Raw genomic sequence first — 6,000 nt, forward strand, 5'->3', positions numbered from 1 at the left:
TACTTCACTCTGTATAAGGGGCTCCAGTTTCATCCATCTCATTAGAACTGATTCAAATGAATTCTTTTTAATGGCTGAGTAATATTCCATGATGTATATGTACCACAGCTTCCTTATCCATTCATCTGCTGATGGGCATCTAGGTTGCTTCCATGTCCTGGCTATTATAACCAGTGCTGCGATGAACATTGGGGTGCACGTGTCTCTTTCAGATCTGGTTTCCTCGCCCAGGAGTGGGATTGCTGGGTCATATGGCAGTTCTCTTTCCAGTTTTAAAGAAATCTCCACACTGTTCTCCATAGCGGCTGTACTAGTTTGCATTCCCACCAACAGTGTAAGAGGGTTCCCTTTTCTCCACACCCTCTCCAGCATTTATTGCTTGTAGACTTTTGGATAGCAGCCATCCTGACTGGCGAGTAATGGTACCTCATTGTGGTTTTGATTTGCATTTCTCTGATAATGAGTGATGTTGAGCATCTCTTCATGTGTTTGTTAGCCATCTGTATGTCTTCTTTGGAGAAATGTCTGTTTAGTTCTTTGGTCCATTTTTTGATTGGGTCATTTATTTTTCTGGAATTGAGCTTCAGGAGTTGCTTTTATATTTTTGAGATTAATCCTTTGTTGCTTTGTTTGCTATTATTTTCTCCCAATCTGAGGGCTGTCTTTTCACCTTGCTTATAGTTTCCTTTGTAGTGCAAAACCTTTTAAGTTTCATTAGGTCCCATTTGTGTATTTTTGCTTTTATTTCCAATATTCTGGGAGGTGGGTCATAGAGGATCCTGCTGTGATTTATGCCAGAGAGTGTTTTGCCTATGTTCTCCTCTAGGAGTTTTATAGTTTCTGGTCTTACATTTAGATCTTTAATCCATTTTGAGTTTATTTTTGTGTATGGTGTTCCTTATATGTTTATATGATATACTTGTAAAACATAAAATATGTGTGTATGTTTTAATCGCTCACTCCTGTCCAACTCTTTGTGACCCCATGGACTGTAGCCCACCAGGCTCCTCTGTCCGTGGCATTTCCCAGGCAAGAATACTGGAGTGGGTTGCCATTTCTTTCTTCAGGGCATCTTCCGTTCCAGGGATTGAAACCATGTCTTCTGCATTGGCAGGTGGATTCTTTACCACTGTGCCACGTGGGAAGCCCCTTATATGTTTATATGATATACTTGTAAAACATAAAATATGTGTGTGTGTTTTAATCGCTCACTCCTGTCCGACTATTTGTGACCCCATGGACTGTAGCCCACCAGTCTCCTCTTTACTTTGAAAGGTTGAAAATATAGGAAACATACTAGAGAGGATAAAAACAATAAAAGTAACAAGGAAACCAAAATTATAAAAATATGCAAATCTGAAATTTGAAAAAAGTATCTGATATCCAGGGGAAAAGTCATGAGAAAGGAGACAGTGACCTTGGAGATATACCAATTAAAGTTATTTCCTAGAAAAAAAAATTTAAAAAGAAAACAGTCTTGGGGACCTGTTAGATCATATCAAATAGATCAAAGTTGATTCCCAGAAGAAGAGTATTATGGGTTGAATTATCTCCCTCAAGTTGACATGTTGACATCCTAACTCCAAGTATTTCAGAATATGACTCTTTTTTGAAAATATGATCACTGCAGGTGATTTCCTTCCCATTCAGGTCCCCGCTGTGCATTAAATAGAGTTCCCTGTGGTATATGTTATATTATCATTAATTATCTATTTATACACAGTATCAATAGTGTGTATCTGTCCAGTGTGTGCGTGCTAAGTTGGTTCAGTCATGACCAACTCTTTGTGACCCTGGACTAGAGCCCACCAGGCTCCTCTGTCCATGGGATTCTCCAGGCAAGAACACTGTAGTGGGTCGCCATGCCCCTTTTCAGGAGATCTTCCCCACCCAGGGATTGAACCTGCATCTCTTATGTCTTCTTCATTGGCAGGCTGGTTCTTTACCACTAGTGCCACCCGGGAAGCCCGTATCTGTCCAGAGAAAACCATAATTCAGAAAGACACAAGCACCCCAGTGTTCATCACAGCACTATTCACAGTAGTCAGGACATGGAAGCAATCTAGATGTCCACTGAAGAGGGATGGATAAAGAAGATAGGTAGATAAAGGCAATGAAATACTACTCAGCCTGCTAATACCTTGATCTAAATTTCCTTCAAAACTATGAGAATCAAAATTTCTGTTATTCCTGTCCCCTCAGTTTGTGGTCCCTTGCTTTGGCTGCCCAGCAAATGAATGCAGAAAGAAAGTAGAAAGAACATTTGAAAAAATAATGGCTTAATTTTTTTCAAATGATAAGAGATTTCTACTGTGGTGAAAAGATGAGGCTGAGGATAAGTTAACCTTTATGATCTAACATTTTCCACATTTAATGTAAAGTGGCATAATATAGACTTGAAATAGACTGTGGAGTCCCTTGAAAAATTACTAAAAATGTAATGAAAACAAGAACATATGAAACTATTTCAATAAAAAAGTCAGGAAATGTCAGAGTCATAATAAACAGAGTTGGCAAAGAGAAACAAATAATGCAGTATTATACTAACATGATACAATACTACTAATTACTTTAAACTGTAATAGACTCCCTCCAATTAAAAGGCATTAACTTGCTATGACAAAGAAGACATGTCTTATGAACAATGACAGCCATAGTTTGAAAACAAATGTCTGGAAAATATATACTATGTGAACTGTAGAGTAACAGGCCTTTTATTGATCTATCAGTATTTGATAAAATAGATTTAAGTTTTAAAAAATTATTATTATTGAAAAAGGGTGACATTTCCTAATAATGAAAATGTCAATTCACCTTGAATTCATAACTGTCAGTGTGTATGTGATAAATCATGTAGCTTTGAAATATGTACAGAAATATTCACATAATTAAAGGACAAATTACATGAGTCCACAAAGATAGCTGGGGCATTTTAACAACTATTTCGGCAACTAATATAATAACTAGATTAAAAATCAGTAAAAATATAGAAGATGTGAATGACACAATCATTTTGATCTAGTTGATATTTATAGATACTACACTCAAGAGGAATACAAATTTCATGTATTAATGCGTATATATGGAGTCTAAAAAATGGTACAGATGAACTTATTTGCAGGGTAGGGATAGAGAGACATGTGGAGAATGTGGGGAACGGGAGGGTGGGGAGAATTCAGAGAGTAGCACTGAAACATATACACTACCAAGTGCAAAATAACTCATGGAGACCTGCTATACCTCTCAGCTCGGTGATGACCTGCGGGGTGGCAGGCAGGGGGAGGGAGGCTCAGCAGGGAAGGGGTGTGTGTGTGCGTGTGCGTGTGTGTGTGCGCGTGCATGTGCATACTGTTGTTGTTGTTCAGTGGGTCAGTCATGTCTGACTCTCTGGGACCCCATGGACTGCAGCACGCCAGATGTCCCTGTCCTCCCCCATCTGCCATAGTTTGCTCAAACTCATGTGCATTGAGTTGGTGATTGCATCAAACCTTCTCGTTCTCTGTCATTCCCTTCTCTCACCTTCAGTCATTCTCAGCATCAGGGTCTTTTCCAATGAGTCAGCTCTTTGCATCAGGTGGCCAGAGTATTGGAGCCTCAGCATTGGTCCTTCTAATGAATATTCAGGGTTGATTTCTTTTAGGATTGACTGGTTTGATCTCCTTGCAGTCCAAGGGACTCTCAAGAGTCTTCAACACCACAGTTCAAAAGCATCGATTCTTTGATGCTCACCCTTCTTTATGGTCCAATTCTCACATCCATACGTGACTACTGGGAAAGCTATAGCTTTGATTAGATGGACCTTTGTCAGCAAACTAATGTCTCTGCTTTTTAATAAGCTGTCCAGGTTTGTCATAGCATTTCTTCAAAGGAGCAAGCATCTTTTAATTTCATGGCTGTAGTCACAGTCCACAGTGGTTTTGGAGTCCTAGAAAATAAAGTCTGTGACTGTTCTACTGTTTCTCCTTGAAGTGGAGAAACATTTGCCATGAAGTGATGGGACTAGATGCCATGATCTTAGCTTTTTAAATGATCTAAGCTTTTTAAAACTTAAATGAGTTTTAAGCCAGGTTTTTCACTCTTTTACTTTCATCAAGAGGCTCTTTAGTTCCCCTTCACTTTCTTCCAAAAGAGTTGTGTCATCTGTATATCTGAGGTTATTGATATTTCTCCAGGCAATCTTGATTCCAGCTTGTGCTCCATCCAGCCTGGCATTTGGCATTATGTGCTCTGCATATAAATTAAATAAGCAGGATGACAGAAAACAGCCTTGTTTTATTTCTTTCTCAATTTGGAACCAGTCCATTGTTCCATGTCTGGTTCTAAATGTTGCTTTCTGAGCTGCATACGGGTTTCTCAGGAGGCAGGTAAGGTGGTCTGATTTCCCTGTCTCTTTAAGAATTTTCCACAGTTTGTTGAGATCCACACAGTCAAAGGCTTTAGCATAGTCAAGCAGAAGTAGATGTTTTTCTGGAACTCTCTTGCTTTTTATATATATTTATCAATAGCTGATTCACATTGTTATACAGCAGAAATGAACACATAACATAACCTTGTGAAGCAGTTATACCCCAATTTAAAAAAATCTGAACACCTTCTTTTCAAGTATACATGATATATTCACCAGGACAGATCAATGCTGGGATATAAATTATCAATAAATTAAAATCTGTTGAAATTCCGCCAACACAATTACATTGAAAAGCAGTAAGACAAGCATTTAAAGAACTCCCAAGCACATGAAACTAAACAAAGATATCCAAATAACCCAAAAGACTAGAAAAGGAATCATAGAAAATGACAATATATTTTGAACTAAATGGAAATCTAAGAACAACTTTAAAAATGCTGGGGGCACAGCCAACACAGTTCTTAAAGGTAATTTATTACTTTAAATGATTAAATTAGGAAAGATGAAAGATCGTAATTCAGTGATCTAAGTGTCTTTCTTCATAAACACAGGAAAAAAGCTAACTATTCAAACAGTAAGAAGAAACAGTATAAGAGCAGAAATCAATGAAATAAAAATAATTAAAGAGAAAAATCAGTAAAATACTGATTCTTGGAGAGGTTTATTAAAATGGATAAAACTCTGCTGAAACTGGTTACAAACAAGTAGAGAACATATGGATGAACATTATCTATAATGAATAAAGAAATGTTACTATAGGTCCTGAGGGAAATAAAGTAATAAGGGTCTATTGTGAGCAACCTAATTCCAAGATCAACATTATCCTTAAAGAGTCCAAATTTCCATAAGCTACATAAGAAAGAAAATATTAATAGAAATAACCTTTCTCAGTGAAAGGAATTAAATTCATAATTAACATCTTCCCTGCAAAAAATAGCTTAGCTAAGTGATGACTTCAACGAATTCCATGAACCTTTAAAGGATTTTTGTTTTAAATATCTAGAAGTTGTTGTCAAGTCAATAATAAAACAACCCCAACATGGGTAGACATTTTTAATAATTACTTTATAAAAGGAGACATCTGAATGGTCAATAAGCATATAAAAAGATAATCAAAAGTCATCAGGGAAATTTGAATTAAAGCTCCAGTAACACTTTGACTGAAACATAAAACATACATTGATGAGAATGTGGAGCAACTGGAACTGTCCATACTTTGGTGGGAATGTAAAATTGCAGTCATTTTGGAAATCAAATTAGCATCAGAGATAAAGTTAAATATAAAATTATATATGGCAGATTGTCCTACAGAGTGAAGTCTGAAGCAGAACAAATATATATTAATGCATGTCTGTGAATCTAAAAATTGGTACAGATGAACCTAGTTCCAGGGCAGGAAAAGAGATGCAGATGCAGAAAATGGATGTGTGCAACGTGGAGAAAGGAGAGGGTGAGATGAATTGAGAAAGTAGCGCAGACACAGATACACTTGTTGTTCAGTCACTAAGTCATGTCCAGCTCTTTGCGACCCCATGGACTACAGCACACCATGCTTCCTTGTCCTTCACTATCTCCCAGAGCTTACTCAAACT

Source organism: Cervus elaphus, chromosome 32 (genome assembly GCF_910594005.1).
Source record: "Cervus elaphus chromosome 32, mCerEla1.1, whole genome shotgun sequence".
NCBI classification, from domain to species: Eukaryota; Metazoa; Chordata; class Mammalia; order Artiodactyla; family Cervidae; genus Cervus; species Cervus elaphus.